This window comes from Mus pahari, chromosome 2 (genome assembly GCF_900095145.1).
Source record: "Mus pahari chromosome 2, PAHARI_EIJ_v1.1, whole genome shotgun sequence".
NCBI lineage: Eukaryota > Metazoa > Chordata > Mammalia > Rodentia > Muridae > Mus > Mus pahari.
In genome coordinates, this window is record NC_034591.1 from 152,539,970 (window position 1) to 152,557,431 (window position 17,462).

General features: G+C 43.0%; 1 protein-coding gene across 1 annotated transcript in view; it reads right to left on the minus strand.

Annotated features, from left to right (window-relative positions):
- Positions 1-17,462, minus strand: part of Eps8 (epidermal growth factor receptor pathway substrate 8) — a 165,881-nt gene that overhangs the window by 109,537 nt on the left and 38,882 nt on the right. Inside the window, exon 2 of the mRNA XM_021189969.1 lies at positions 6,112-6,186. The gene's annotated coding sequence lies outside the window, so the exon portion shown is untranslated. The remainder of the gene's footprint in view (positions 1-6,111; positions 6,187-17,462) is intronic.

The window sequence follows — 17,462 nt, forward strand, 5'->3', positions numbered from 1 at the left end:
CTCTCTCTCTCTCTCTCTCTCTCTCTCTCTCTCTCTCTCTCTCTCTCCCTCCCCCCTCTCCATTCCTCCCACCTTCCTCCTATCCACATCTTCCTTCCTACCCTCTTGTCTTTTACAGGCTTAACTCACTTTTCATTCTTTCCATTAAAATCCCAAGGACACTTCTCATGCCCAGAGAGCACTTGCCAGGAGCCTGAGCCCCACCATGCACATATATCCTTGCAATATACACTAAGTATCTATATCTTTATTGAACCTTCACACTACGGTCTTAAAGGGATTTATATTTCCAGCATTTATATACCAGGCCCTATTCATTATTGAATAACAGTTCATTTAAAATAACTTTCAATTTTCTGATTTTATCAAAACTGCATTAAAATATAGCATCGACATTAAGTTTGGTTCCCAAAGTAAGAGCCAATCTATCTATGATAAAATGACCTGTTCATAACAGGATTTTTTTCCTAGGGTTTTCAACTTCAGCTATTGAAAATTACATCGACAATTATAACTATCATTTAATTAATATCTGTGACCACACATGCTCCAATACCCAATCATATATCCATTCTACAAATGCATAGGTATGATGATCTTGATTTTGTGTGCTCCTTGCCCAAGGGGCACACAGAGGCAGGCTTCAAGTTCAGATTTTGACAACTGTAAGATGTCTACGGCCAGCCACCATGAGAAGAATAAATCAAACACTGCTTTGCCTCTTGGCACTGGCTTCTATGTTGCAGTTTATAGTTATCACCCCAGCACGTTTTCCAAGACAATTTGGAAAATAAAACTTTAACACGATCTGTGGGCACCAGATCACAGGAACCTGGAGGCAGCTTCAAAACCAAAACTCTGAGGCAAATAATCCTGATTTCGTGTGTGAAACTATGAACTCTTCCGAGACAGAACTTCCATTCCCCTGGCGTGTTCTCTGCCTTTGCTACCTCAGTTGCTAAGGAACATTACAGACCTTACAGACAGGCTGCTGATTAACACGAGTGTGGGCTGGCCCCTGCTCCGCATCAATACACACCTGTCATTGTTTCCATTACAAACTCCCCATAATAATCATATTCCCAGGTTATGATCCGGTCTGCATCCACTTCAGGTGACCACCCACATGACCAAAAATGTGGAGACAACCTGTGGATTATTCTTTATCTGCACATAAATAAAAAAAATCTTTACCTGCACAAGATTCTACCGCTTCTAAAATTAATTTACAAATGAAATATTTCCACACAGCAGTCAGTATGTCCTATTTACTGTCGACAATATACAATCACAGGATTTTAAAGGCCTGTCTTCACATGACAAGGAAATTAACCTTTTGGAGAAAATTAGAAACATTCTAACAAGGGTAACTTGGATTTGGTTTGGCTTTTATTTGTTTGTTTGGTTGGTTGGTTGGTTGATTTGATTGCTAGTTTTACCAAACCCTGTAAACAGAACATTTGTAATCTTAAAGATAAAATAACTATTTTTAATCATTAAACTCAAAACAGAGCCAAAAGTCAGTTTTCTACCATTAAAAAACTGTTTTTGCTGGTTCCTGGCTCTTTACAGATTTATCTGAACTTCATGTTAAAACTCAAAAGTACTAAACTATTTTCTGAATAGAATAGGGTGATTTTTTTTCTCTAGTATTCTTTCTAAAACTATTTCACTTTGTCTTAGAGCAGTAGTGTCAACCATCCCCAGCAGTGAGGTTTTATCTAGCCCTACAGCCTGTACTCTCAGAGTCTGACGTACAAGACGGAGATAAATGGTGTACATGTGTTTGTGTGTAGACAAAGCAAGCTGCATGATAAATCACCATAAGCCTGGATTTGCTGTTGTTGTTGTTGTTGTTGTTGTTGTTGTTGTTGTTGCTTGGGTATTTCTGGAGACATGGTACTCAGGATGAGAACCAGGAACTCGCATGCTAAGCAAGCACTGAACCTCTCAACCACAACCGGAGCCCATTGTGGCTACTCTTTAAAAACCTGACTCTGAGGTGGAAATGTTCATCTTGTGTATAAAAAAGAAACAGGAGTCGAAAAGTCAATTCTTTTCTTTTAAAGTGGTAACGGTATTTTTTTTTTTAAAGTTGAACTGAAAGACAGTAAACCTAAGGTCAAGCTGTGTACCTTGTAGAATCCCAATATGATCCACAAACACAGCTCATAAGTGACCAATTAACTCATTTCTCGGAAGAGGCAGTATCATCATCAGGTAAGGTGACACATGGCTGGGCCTCGACTTACTCATCTTAACAAATGAGACTAGTATACGTACCATGTACAGTCTCTCAGGATGACCTATGGTGCTAACGGGTCTTTATTAAACCACATTCATATAGAGCAAAGCCACCTGAACAGAGCTTCCTTTGAACTTCCCCCATATGACTGTGACAAGGGCGACTGCGGAGAGAAGAAGGACTGCAATAGTAACCCTTACTGACACTTACACTCTGTTCTCTCTCCACACATCTCCTTAAACCCTAACAATTTACAAACAAGGTCACATGACGCCATCTTACAGCTGTGACTGCACAGGCTCAAATAAGGTACACACCAGAAGCATTCTTAGTATGCAATGAAGATGACTATCTATAAGTATCTAATAGAGAAGCACACAAGGCCCCCAACCCAAATCAAGCCGACCTCCCACCCTATACTCATTATCTAAATAAAACGGCAATGGCTGGAGGACTTTACAGCTGTTACTTTGAAGTAACCAATTTTTTGGGGGGTTGACGGAACACAAAGCAAACCCAAGAATCAGTGCTTATTAAAAATGCAAAAGAATCTGGTTTGCAACGACAGAAAGAGGACACAAAAGTTAGCAGATGAGCCAGCGAAGCAGTAGGTTACAGGGTCAATGGACAAAGAATTAGAACCATTGAGACTGCTCTGAGTGCCACTCCACAGTTGCTAAGAGAGGACCCAGGTAAACTGTGGAAACAGTATGACATTTTGTCCTAGACCCTTAAAAGAGTCACACAACCCATTAGACAGAAGATGGCCAAACCACACATCTTAGGGACAAATGAGACAACAGACACCATAAGTCCTCTTCACTTGAGAGTGACAGTGGACACAGTGGTCACACCATCTTCTCACTATACAGGAAGAGTACATTCTATGGTAAAGCTGGAACAAAGGCCCTGGGATCTAGGCTTAGTACTGCAAACACAGACGAGCAGACAGTGCTCTTAGCCACTGAGCCATCTCTTCAGCCAGCCACACTGTCTTTTATTTCTTCTTGAGTGTTCTATCTACAAAGGAATGCAGAGCCTCAGAAAAATCTCACTACCACCAGACCAGCATTTGTGAAACTAACAAGAAGAAAGAAATACAGAAATCCTGCTCACTAAATAGAATCTGGCACAGAGAGAGAGAGAGAGAGAGAGAGAGAGAGAGAGAGAGAGAGAGAGAGTGAGTCTCCGGCATACCTTCTAAGAGAGCGAGGAAGCGTGCAAGGAAGCGTGGGAATGTGTGAAATCCTGAGCCACACAGGCAGAGGACCACATTTGTGTAGTGGGCTGAGGAACAGCAACACAAGTAAAGGAAGGAAAATATTGATGGTGACGAGGAGCGCCTACGTGGTCTTACTAAGCCTCCTAGTGGAGCTCTGAGGCGTCCAGATGAACGGCTCGAACTAGAGAAGGGGAAAGACAAACTGTTTTTCCACATCAGGAGAATGAAAACCACTAAAAAAAGCCATGAGTATAGCTTTAACAGATCATTCTTCATAACCTATAGGTTGATAATTCCCTTAAGTAGTTCCTGGTAACAGAATTTGAGGAGTGTTGTGCATGCGTTCACAACCATGCAAGTGATTCTTCTTCTCTCCTCACACTGCTCCACACTTGCCCCTTTTCTGTCTCCTCACACTGCTTTACACTTGCCTCTTCCCCCCTGCTCCACACTTGACTCTTCTCCCGTCACACTGATTCACACTTGCTTCTTCCCCTCCACCAACAGATTCACACTTGCCTCTTCCTCTCCCCTCACACTGATTCACACTTGCCTTTCCCCCTCCCCCAACACTGATTCATACTTGCCTCTTCCTCTCCCCCAACACTGATTCACATCTGCCTTCTCTTTTCACTCTGTGCATTCGCTCAGCCGCAGGCATCACAAACTCCATCTCACCACTAGCCCAGGAGTGTCAGGCTAAAACAACTGTGAATTTCTCCATGCTGAAAAAGATTCTCTGCATAAAATCACTAACTCTCATTTGATCCCCTGTGGTAATTCACAATATTAACCCCTTGACCTCTCAATTTTTCAGATGCAAAATATCAGTTTACTCTACAGTATTATCAAGGTAAGTGGGGAAATAACCATATCTCTCCTATGTTAAAAAGAGACACAGTGAGACAAAGATACTCAGACCCCAGATGACAACAGACGAGGGCATCTGAGGGAGCCAGGCAGTTACTAATGAGGAGCTCTGGACCCCTATCCTGCAGCAGATCTTACCAGCATCATATAATGGCATCCTGTAGATAACCGGGATATATTCTTGAACTTGTGAAAATAATAAGCCGTCTAAGGACTGGCAGATGTCACAGAAAAGGAAGGGGTGGGGCAACAGCAGAGTCAGATGACAGGGTGGTACACCACAAAGAGAAGCCTTCTAGATACGACAGGACTGTTGTGTGCATGAACTCCTGCTTCTATGGATACCAACGTAAGACCTGTACAAGGCCAAGCTTGTCAACAGCCCAGCGCGGATTGAGCAGGAGCATACAAGGTCCCACCCCAACTGAAGAGCTCCTGGAAGTTAATGCCTACTGATGGGGTAAAGCCACTTGACTTTGGGGCTGTGGCATCTAATAGGCTGTCTGTTCCATGCTGGTTGGCCTCATTAAAATAATAAAAGGAGAGTAAGGAATGAAATGAATATAATGAAAATAAATATGAAGCTGAGAGAGACATGTGTTGGGGAGGGCTAGAGGAGAGGAAGGAGTGGCTATGACCAAGATACATTGTATATATGTATGAAACTTTCAAAGACCTTAGGAAAAAAAGTTTGGGTCCATCAAGGTCAACATTTCCTCATGAATGGAAGGGAGTTGGGGGGGGGGGAGCAGCTCCTGGCTGCTGACAGGAAAGAGGTGTCGCTTTTCTCAGAGATGTAGCCAGTGATAACTGCTCGCACTCCAGAACGTACCCTCCAATCTATGCTCATGTAAGCATCACTGATTAAACTCAGTGGGTCACACACAAAAGATTATGAAAGTGGGAGGGGGACTTATATGAAGAAGGGCTTCAGTGGGAGAGGGAGAAGGGAGAACAGAGGGTAGATAACGGGGGTGTGGAAATAACTCAAATGAAGCCTCCATGATTCCAAAACACATACACACAAAGAAATCACAGGTGACTTGTATGTTTTGAGGCAGCGTCTCCTGTGTGCCCAACTTTCTATGTAGCCAAAGATTGTAGATTATTGAATTATTTCTAACCCCATTGGCTTCCAAATGAATAAGAGTCAAGAATATGATTTATTGGTTTAGCTTTAGTATAATTACTGGGCAAATTACCCTTAGTCAAACTCTCTATTGCTAGACTGGCACTTCCCCGATTGTACTACGCCAACGCTTGCTGTTTGTGCTTCTCCTGGGCTATTCCTCTCTACCAGCCTGTCCTCAGGTCCATTTCCCTCAGGCATGTGCTCCTGGTCCATCACTTCTAATGGAGACCTTCTGTTTGCTTCGCCTTCCTTCTTTTTCTCGTGGATCCCGACCTGTGACCCTCAGCCCACTAAGTCAAACTCCGCCTCCTCTATTCCCACCCCCACCCACCCCCATAAGTGGCTGAAGCCATTTTACTTTAACCAATAGTTTTAAATTGGGGATCGAGGTTTACATAACATGACTTGGTGTGCATGAGGATCTGTTCATAGCAGAGGGGTGGGCAACCAGATCTTAGGGGCCAGTGTTCTAATCCTCTGGCATCCACCGCCTTACTGTTCAGGAGGAGGGAGTATGGACCACCACACCTGGTTTATGCTGTGCTGGGGAAGGAATCCAGGGCGTGGCGCATGCTAAGGAAGCAACCACCAACTGAGCTACATCTCCAGGAAATAGACCAATTATTCTGCAAGAAGACTCACCTCAGAGAGGAAAATAATCTCTGATTCTTGTGCTGCCACTTCAATGCAGTGCGTGCTGTATCACATATAGATGGCCTGCATGAAAACATAGGACAATGGTAAATTATTCACTTTGAAAGAAAGTATCCATGCAATAATTGCTTTGCATCATATAAGTGGTTCATTGGTACTTCTTTTTTTTTTTTTTTTTTTTAAATCTAAATTCAACATAAAGGTCATGGCAATGGGCAAAGCACAGAGAGTGAGGTGCTAGGCTCAGCTTATCACACAAGAATTCACTCTTGATTTAATCCTTACAGGATCTGAGAGGCTATGCACAAACTAATATTTAAGGTGAGCCCTGAATGCATGTCTAACATTAAATGCAACAGATATTCTATTTAGCATATTTTAGTATTTCCTAGTATTCCATCAACAATAAGTGAAAGAGGCCTGTTTACATATTTCCTATGAACAACTGCAAAGGGGTATTTAACCCAAGCCCTTTCGATAAACATAGCAACCAAGCTATTTAAATTATAGAGCATTATTTCAAATGTTCATGTTATCAAAATGACTGATGTTGCGGTAACTTATGATATTATAAAACCTATTTTCAGAAACTGGGGAAATAGCTTAGTTGATAAAAATGCTTGCCACACAAGCATGAAGGACTGAGTTCAACCCCCGGCTCCCAGGTAAGAGCTGGGCAATGCCAGTGGCTTTAGTAATGGGGATGGAGAGAAAGGTTTGCTGGTCGGCCAGTCTCCCTAACACAGGAAGCTGCTGGTCTGGGATCTCTGCGTTAAAAAACAAGATAGAGTGCTCAAGGGAGGCGTGCAATACACTACACACACATATATGCCATACATGCACATCCAAAGATATTTACCATCTTCAAAGTCTCACATTTCAAAACCGTACTCTCATTTGTGTGGCTAGATATCTAGAAAATCTACCTGCTTGTGAATCTAAAAATCATATTACTAGACTAAATGGAAAATGAAATGTTGCTATAGTTAGTGAAAATATTAGTGACTCGGGTCCAATAATTAGAATCAGCAATATGTTATAAATAATTTTATATCATAAGATTTTCCCCTCAAATAGCTCACAGCTCATTGAGAAACGCTGTCAAAGACAAGACATAAATGTCCATTTTTCTTGGTACTATAACAGAGCACCAGCAAGAGGCTGCATGAGATCTGGCCACTCAGACATTAACAGCTACTGATACTCAATGTCTACACATTCCAATTCAAGGGTTGCAAAGCAGTAACGTTAAGCAGGCTGGAACATAAGAAGCCTCAGAGGCTCTTTGTTTACTCTGCAAAGCAACTGACACGGGGCATGCACGATGTGGGCACAGAGTGGAGCATGTGACGTGTGGGTACAGAGCGGAGCATGCGCTGCGTGGGTCCAGCGCATGTGCTCACTCAACCATGACAACAGCCTTAGGCAGGCAGCTCTTCAATTAGCCCAATGTGACAGAAGACAAAATGAGGCACACAGACATTAAGTCACTTGTCTAAAGGGGCAATGGTCACTGCAGAACCAAAGACAACAAAGTCTGTCCGCAGACACATTGCTCCCATGGTGGTCCAGAGCTGACTAAGTAAGTGACAGGGTTACTGCATTTTCAGAAGCTGAATTCCTCAAAACACAACAAGTTGACTTATGAGCTATTATTTACCTGATTTCACGTTCCTTCAAAGCCCATGCTTTTCCACAGTTTCATCATTTACTGATATACATGTATGCAGAATTTCACTATGACTTTGTAGTCTACCAGTACTTCGCAGAAATACATCAACATTTCCCAAACAACTCCTACCATTAAAAACTCAAAAGAAAGAATCGAGCATGTATCCAAATTTCCTTTTTATAAGCAACACATTGCTGAAACAATAAATAAGAGTAAGGTCTCATATGAAACTAATCCAAGTAAAAAGGATAAAACTTGGTGATTATTATATAAAAACTTGCAACCCCCAAAGCCTGACTATTTGGGCAGAAAGCAGAGAGCATCTGATAGAGAAAATCAATCTCACCCGATGTTTCTCACTGGGGAGAGGCATCGACTGTACAGTACAATGCAAGAAAGGGAGGAAAAGAAGCAATATGGGGAAAAAGAAAAAAGGAAGGAAGGAAAGGAAAGGAAAGGAAAGGAAAGGAAAGGAAAGGAAAGGAAAGGAAAGGAAAGGAAAGGAAAGGAAAGGAAAGGAAAGGAAAGAAAAGAAAAGGAAGAAAAAAGGGAAAACAAANGGAAAGGAAAGGAAAGGAAAGGAAAGGAAAGGAAAGGAAAGGAAAGGAAAGGAAAGGAAAGGAAAGGAAAGGAAAGGAAAGGAAAGGAAAGGAAAGGAACAAAAACAAAGAGGAAGGAAAAATAATCTAAATTTGGTTTCAATTCTGGATCTATCACTTCCCCACCGATGTGCACAAATTTACACAAGACAGAGGGGCACATTGAGCTACTCAAGGGAATCACCTCCTGTTGGGAAATGCCACAGGGCAATCAGCTGCTTCAGCAAGCAGAATGTGGGTAAAACTGAGGGGTGGGAATGCAGGGAAACATGAAAATTCTATCAAAGAGCTGCTTTATGGAGACTTTGACTAGAAGTCAGTGCCAAGAAGACCTCTGTGAGGCTACTATCACACTGGACACTAACTGAATATCTAGTAATATCTGGGTAATGACACGGAAATCATAGTCAAATCTCTTAGAAGCATTAATATATGGGGCATAACAGACACTGCATTCAATTTAATGTCGTTAGGATTAAAATTGACTTGACTTCAAAAGGGACCACATGGCTATAATTCCAGCACTTGGAGGGTGAGAGGTAAGGTCAGGCCCAACTGGGCTACATGGTGAGACCTTGATGCAAACACAAACAAACAATGCAACAACCTGAAGTTGGACAGAGAATGAATTATTCAGTGATATACTTTAAAAAAAAACAAGAAAATATTATGTCAAAACTAGTACCTTCTGTATTATAATAGAAACATAAAAAAATACTAATTTAAATTGTAACCAACTGATCCCAGAAGGTAACATTCTTGTTTTCACTAAATAGCAACAGGAACCAGTGCCTCAGATAGAAGGCATTTCTCACATTAGCTGGCTTGACAAGATACATTTCATTTGCTATTAACTGCTAATATTTTTATTGGTAATAACAATACACCAAAATGGCAAGGTCTCTGTACAGTAATTAATGTTTAAAACTATCAGAAAATTGCCAGGCTCTAGGGCCTTGATTCTGTCACTGGTTTTTTAAGGATTTGTTTTTATTGTTTCTCTAGATTTTTGCATTTGTGCCTGTGTATGGCAGTATGTGCACATGAGAATGCAAGTACCTAAGCAGGCCAGAAGAGGGCGCTGGATACCATGAAGCTAGAGTCACAGATGGTTGGGAGCTACACAATTTGGGTGCTAAGAACCAAACTTAAATCTTCTGCAAATGCAGCAAGTATTCCTGACCACCAAACCATCCCACCCCTAACCCACCACTCTGCTGTGGGTGTCATTTACTTCCAAAGTTTTTATTCACTTTTTCATGACATGGGATATCCTGCTGAAGGACACAGGATGAATAATTGGCACATGATGGCTTACATTCTTTAAGACTGCATGATGGATTTGTCAGCTAAATAAATTCAAACTCTCAGGTGACAAGGTAGAATGGGGGGGGGACCAAAGAGTTTGAGGTTCAATTTTGGTTTTATTACCTATGAGCTTTTTATTATATCAAGCAAGTTCTAGATCCTTTACCTGAAAGTGAAGACAAAAACCTTTCTTTCAGACAGTGTAGCATGGTAGCAGCCAATTTGGTAAGTCGGCATTCAGGGACCAGCACCAGAATTCTTGCCATCTGGTGTGTGGTCATGCTTAAGAATGGATCATTCTATGTATGAGACATCTCACATATTTTAATATTTTATAAATACTACACTATTCTGAGTGCCTAGTGTTAAATACTTAATAGCAAATTTTCTAATTGTCAGCACCTAGTTATTTTTCTGATATTTAACATTATTTTTATGCCAGCTAACTACAGACTCACTTCTAAAAATGTCAAAAACAACATCGTGGTTGTAAATGAACATCGAGAAACACATCTGAAGTCATACTGCAGCCTAGAGTAGGCTCTTCAACAACCAACAAGACTTTGTCTGTAATTTTGCTGATCTAAACCGTAGTCTAGGCATAAATGTCACTAGAAAAATTTAAAGACAGACTTCTGTGACGTCTGATTTAGTTGTCATGTTCCACAACTCGGAGGAGGGAACTCAGCTGAGGAATTGCCTCCATGAGAGATCAGCCTGTGGGAGTGTCTTTGGGGCATTTCCTTTATTGCTAATTGTGGTGGGAGAGCCCAGCCCACTCTGGTGGTCCTGAGTTGTATAAGAAAGTTATTTGAGCAGAAAAGAAAAAGGTAAAGGAGGGGAGACTAGAGGAGAGGAAGAGAGAAGACAGGAGAGAGAACTGGTCACCAGGCAGATTTCCTCCATGGCTCCTGCCTCAGCTTTTGCTTGTGTCTCTGCCCTGCCTTCCTTCAATGACAGACTATAATTGGACATCTAAGCCAACTGAAGCCTTTCTTCCCCAGGTTGGTTTTGGTCAGTGTCTTACATCACAGCAACAGCAAAGCAAGTTGGGATGGCTTCTTCTTCTTCCAGATACCCAAAGTTACAATTTCAGAGTACTTAAGGGACCTAGATGAAAACATATCCAAGCTAAGACGAAAGGATGGACTATCCAGAGTCTACCCCATCCAAGGATCCATCCCATAATCAGCCACCAAACCCAAACACTATTGCATATGCCAGAAAAATTTTGCTGAAAGGACCCTGGTATAGCTGTCTTGTACGAGGCTATGCCAGTGCCTGGCAAACACAGAAGTGGATGCTCACAGTCAGCTATTGGATGGAACACAGGGCCCCCAATGGAGGAGCTAGAGAAAGTACCCAAGGAGCAGTAGGGGGCTTGCAACCCTGTAGGTGGAACAACAATATGAACTAACCAGTACCCCCTGAGCTCATCTTTCTAGCTGCATATGTAGCATTAGATGGCCTAGTTGGCCATCATTGAAAAGAGAGGCCCCTAGATCTTGCAAATTTTATATGACCCAGCACAGGGGAACGCCAGTATCCAAATAATCCTTTGTACTTAGTGATCAGCCTCCTATTGTTAGAAATTCCTCACCTTCAGAAATAAAGTATCAGTCAAAACCAACTTTCTCTGAGCCCACACGACATGACTCCTACCACACATCTATCCTGTGGTAGCAACATTTGTTTACCGACCTGTCTCATAGTCAGATACATATGCCAAAAGGAGAGAGCAAAACACAGACATGTTTCCCTGTGATAGGAGTCCCTGTAGAATGCCTGGTAGCAGGAGGTGTTTAATAAATGCTTGGGGGATCCACCCATGAGTACATCCACTCCCAGGACTTGTGGGTCGAACCCGCTATGGGTTGGAGATGGTCTGACTGTGTCTCCAAAATGCTCACAGACAGGAGGTTTGGTGGTTCACCTTTAAGAGTTTAGGGGAAGTGAATTAGGTCAGTGGGGTGGGGGGTGGGGGGTAGATTCCTGCCTTCAGCAGAGATTAATGCTGGTCTCAGAAGGGAGTTGGCAAGTGTGACAGCTGACTCTCTCTGCCTCCCTGTCCTGCTATACGACTGCTGTCACAAATCCTCCCATCATTGTAACACGGTTTGTCATAAGTCCCTCACCGGAGGCTAGATCAGGGTGCTGTCCCACCTTGAACTTTCAGCCTCTAGAATGATGAACTAAGTGAACCTCATTATTAATAAGGTGTCCAAGTCCAGGGACCTTATTATAGCATTAGAAAAGAGTCACAATACAGAATCATGAGGTGGTGCGTTATTAAATATTCTATGTGGAAATCCACCAATCTGGGGCTAGAATCTCAGGAGATCTTCACCTGAGTTTCACCTCTGCCCCTCAGTCCACAGAGGCCACATTTTCTTCAGCTAACCCCCACCCAGAACAACCTAAAGTCAAGGTTTCCTAGTCCCAGAGCCTTCAGTATGTAGTACTTACCCTTGCTTTTCCTTTTTAAGAATATTTTCAGTTTATTCACACATGCTTACAATGCATACTTCATTCCCAGTTGCTCCTCCCAAATCCTCTTAGGCCCATGCTACCTCCTCCCAGCTTCGTGCATTATTTTTTAATAGCCCAGCAAGTCCAAAAAGTGCTGTCCATATCGAGGGTGTGGAGCCTTGCACTGCAGCATCATATATAGGAGCCACGCCCTTAAAGAAAGCAGACTCCCCTCCCCAGATAAGTCATCGACTGTCATTAGATCCTCAGCTGGGGTGGAGCTCATGGGCCCCTCCCATTCCACCATATAATGCTGCCTGGCTTCATCCTGTGCAGGTCTTACTCAGGCCATTATATCTGAACTGCTAATTCGTCGTAGCATTTTATACACTGGGTATTGCATCACACACATGATACTTTTAAATCATGTCATCTTCTTAGTCGCCCCGTCACCTGGGAGTATAGACTACTCTCATGCTATAGTGAAGAGCTGAGATCTAAGGAGGTCATAAAACCTGTTCAAAGTCCCAAAGTTATTGAACAGGATCTGAATGACAACAGAGTTCCCGGTCTCCCTCTCGCGTCTCCTGAACATTGTTAATTGTAGGCATCAACTTCACTGTATTAGGGGATACCTATTTAGCTGTGGAGTACATTTCTGAACATGCCAGTGAGCATGATTCTGGAGGTCAGTCTGCTGAGTGGGGTCCATCTTCCCTGACTGTGGACAGTCACCCCCCAATCACCTGGAGGTGCAAATGGAAGACTGAGGTGGCAGAAGAGTCAGTTCCCGCTCTCTCTTCCCGTTCCTGGATGCCCCTCTTCCCTTGCCTGTGCATGGCAGAGCTCCTTGTTCTCTGGCGTTTAGAATGAAACTTGGGCCTTACCTACCAGGCTCTCAGGAATTGGTCCTTAGTCTGAGAATTACATCAACGCCTTCCCTAATGCTGAGGCTGCTGGATTGGACTGTCACAGCTACTGATGTCCTTGGTTCTCTGATACAGAGAGCCCACGGTGAGCTGTCCCAGCCTCCAGCCTTGTGAGACAAATCCCTTCTCATCTGCCTGTCTCCGTAGCTCTATTGGCTGCTTCCCTCTGGAGACTCTAATGCAGCAGTATACCAGTAAACAAAGCTTGTCACAAAAGCCTCTAAAGGTCCCCTGAGGTCATTTTTAGCGCTTTAATGAGTTTTTAAAAGGCAACAGTTGGTGTCCTTGTGGGGAGCTGTCAGTCTTCCTTCTCCATTCTCTGACACACAGAGAACACTAGTCAGCACACGTGACTCTCAGGCAGCAGCTAGGATGGGGATAGAAATAACATTCAAAGGAAGAAACCCTAGGATCCAAAGACTAGAAAAACTCAAATTAGTGGATATAGCACCTCATTGAAAAAAGGTTTAGTACTGACTAAAATCTATGTAAGTCTTGAAAACTGTGGATCATGGGGCTGGAGAAATGGCTCAGAGGTTAAGAGCATTTGGTGCCTTCTAGAGGACAACACCCATGTCAGGTGTCTTACAGCCTGTAACTCCATGGGGTCAGACACTATCTTCTGGCATCTGCAGGTAACTGCAGTCATGTGCACATACCTGCACAGAGATACAAAGAAAAAATTAATCATCCTCAGTGGGTGAACTGGAGAAGCTCGGAGCAGAAGGAAAGACTTATCTTCCACCATACCGTACACTTTCCAAGTTTCCATACATCTTGCTTTGTTTTGTTTAAGTGAGACACACAGAACACTATACAATTATTTCAGGCAGCTAAGTGCTTGAGCACCTCGTTACAGAGATCTCCAGGGAGGAAAGATCCCCAGCTCCCTTGGTATTTTTGCTTCTGGAACTGAACATTGTAGTCAAGAACAAGCAAATAGGCAAGTTATTGATATTATCTCTATTTGATAAAAAGAACCACCTCCAGCTGGTTTAAAACACTACATCCATGATTCTATCCTGCAACATGTTCATGCCACGTAAAGATACAGCACACGACAGACCCCATTATTGCTTTCTTTCAAATTTTCTCCTTGAGGAAATATAAATACCCCGTGCCTGAAAAGGGGGGAAAGATCTGACTTCCCAGTTTTCATGATGGAATGTTAACACTGACACCTGCTACCAAAAATGTAAGGTGGTTTTTCTTCAGTCATGCAGAACATCAATGCTGCGTAGGCTTGTTAGGGTCCTGTCAAGCTCCCGAGGAGAGCAACTGCTGAAGGAACTCTCGCCTAGCCCAGAAAGAGAAGGTAAAGTCCCAGTCCACTCCCAGCTCTTCATCAGTGCTCCTTTGGAAGGGATGAATCGCAAGGGCCCCCATGGTTTATGGAACGTCTGGATTGCATGTCTGTGACTAGGCCCAAGGCTGCCACAGACAAGCAACATAAGAAATAATTGCTTGAAAGGGCATCATTCAAGCTGGAGAGACGACTCAAGGGGCAAGGGTTTGCGTGACAGCATGAGATCTAAGTCCGATCTCTGCACCCACATAAAGAGTCCAGTGTGACAGTACCCACCTGTACCCAGGGATGAAAGGCAGAGTCAGGGGGAGGCCAGGGGCTCCCAGCCAGCCAGTCTAGCCAAGTGGTAACTGCTAGGCTCAATGAGAGCTTCCATCTCAAAAGATAAGGGGAAGCAAGCCATTGAAGAAGAAATTCTATGTTGATTTCAAGCCTCCACACATGCACATATAACTGCACTTCCACACAATACCCCATGCCCATACACACACACACCAGAATCTGCATGAACCTGTCCTTATAAATGAGACTTTTTTTAAACATACACACATACACACACACACACACACACACACACACACACACACACACACACACACACACACATGTTCTAACAGTGTTTCATTATTTCAATACAGTATATTACTAGTATCATTTCTGCCTGTGGTATTTCATTGACAGGTCACATATCACAAGCCATCAAAATTCTCATCCGCTTATTGTGTTTTGACTATGAAATGTCCCCAGTGGCCTCCTATGTTCAAACACGTAGTTCCTAGCTGGTAGCACTTTTTGGGAAAGTTGTAGAACCTTTAAGAGGTAGAGCCTCACTGGAGGAAGTGGGTCCCTGGGGTTGGGTCTTGATGTCTTATATCCCAGCTCCACTTCCTGTCTGCTTTCTGCTTCCCAATTATAAGTGACTAGACAGACACCTGCACCTCATGCTGTCACCCCAAGCCCAAGCCCATGATGAGTTGTGTCTTAGTCAGGGTTTTACTGCTGTGAACAGACACCATGACCAAGGCAACATTTAACTAGGGTTGGCTTACAGTTTCAGAGGTTTAGTCCAGTACCTTCAAGATAGGAGGCAAGGCAGCATCCAGGCAGGCATGGTGCTGGAGGAGCTGAGAGTTCTACATCTTCATCTGAAGGTTGTTGGCAGAAAACTGGCTTCTAGGAAGCCAGGATGAGGGTCTTAAAGCCCACACCCACAGTGATACACACCTATTCCAACAAGGCCACACCTACTCCAACAGGGACATACCTTCTAATAGTGCCACTCCCTGGGCCAAGCATATACAAACCATAACAGATTGCATCCTCTTGAACCATTGAAAAGCATACACCCTTCCCTATTTAAGTTCTTTCTCATGTATTTTGGTCAAAGCAATGAAAAGAAGAAACCAATTGACTCACCATCACCACTTCTGATGGTAACAAGGAACAGAAGAAAACATTCAACTCTGTTTCTAAGATGCTGAGCCTAGCGCCTAGCACATAGTATTCAATACACAGTTGCACATGGGTTGAATGAATAAACCACTTAACTTTTCTAGCACAAAGTTCAGTCCTTACACAAAACAACCTCCCCCAAAAGAAACCGCATCTTTCACTTATTTATCTTCTCCGTGTTTCCTGGAACTGAGCTGTGCTCACAGCAGGGACTCAGTAAATGTTTGACCATGACAATAATGATAACTGCAAGGAGACACACCAACCTGCCCCAGATAGTGTACAACACACTGATCATCATCAGAAGGAACACAGAATTCTGAAGTGGTCACCTTTACACCTGGAGATTGTAAGTCACTATGGTCTCCTTTATTTCTTGCCTTCCAGCAGTGTAGAGGGGTCGGCTGTGCTTGGGGAAAGTCGGGCACTACGTGATTTCCTCCACGAAATGGGAATCTCCTACCGTTGAGTATTTGCGTTTCAGAAACCTCAAGCTTTTTCCCCTTGGGTCCAAGGTTTCAGATAATAATCACCTTCTGATTCTTCCTGCTGGGGACACCTGACTCCAACCTGCTGGGTGCTTGCATAGAGATGGGAAGACGCCAAAGAGCCATGACTGACAACGGCCTCCCTCCCTGTAGAGTACCCACCTGTCACAGTGTGTGTGTGTGCCATAGCGCTGCTCTGATTCCAACTCCCGTGTTAGTTCATTCCTGGCAGAATTCTTGATTAGCCAGCCTGGCCTTACACTCTGCCTTCAATGGCAAACATAAATGCATATATACACACACACCAAAACAATTTCTATTTCCTATGAAACAATTCTCATTATAATCTGGTAGGATATGATTCCATAAGAAGTTAAAATAGTTAATGAATATAAACCTAAAAGTGAAATGACTTCACATTTGCCCATGGAGATAAACTCTCCCCCTTGAAGTGATTGATCATGGATCATGTTATAAGTACCTTTTACTTTCCTATAATGTCGACATTTGGAAAGTAAACGTTTTTTTTTAATGGTCTAAAACAGACTCAGTCAGCTGGCCATGGTAGTCTATGCCTGTAATCCCAGCATTTGGGAAGTGGAGGTGACCAGATTAGAAGTTCAAGACCAGCTAGTGTGAGACCAGCCTGGGCTACATAGGACCCTGTCTCAAATTAATTAATGAATAATAAATAAGTATGGATAAACCAAAAGGGCCAGGCTACAGCACCGAGCTTCAAGCACACACAGGGGTGAGTCTGCCACCTAGAAAGCCTCCTGGAGTTCTGCACTGAAGAAGCCCCAGCAGCAATAACCCCTTAACCTCCAGAATGAACCCATGCATGGATTTCAGCATTGGGTACTTAGAACCACGACTTCTATTCAAGTGGCACTGAGTAGAAGGAGACTTCCAGCATCCATGTGTCAGCACGCCAGCTTTCCACTTAAGCAATTTTAAGAGGCATACGTCAGATCATATCCAACAATTCAGACCCTGGACTTTACTCAGAAAACAAGTGCCTTATATTTTTAAAAAGACCCATTTTTTTTCTCTCTTTTTTTATTTATTATTATTTTCTTTATTTACATTTCAAATGCTACCCTGAAAGTTCCCTAT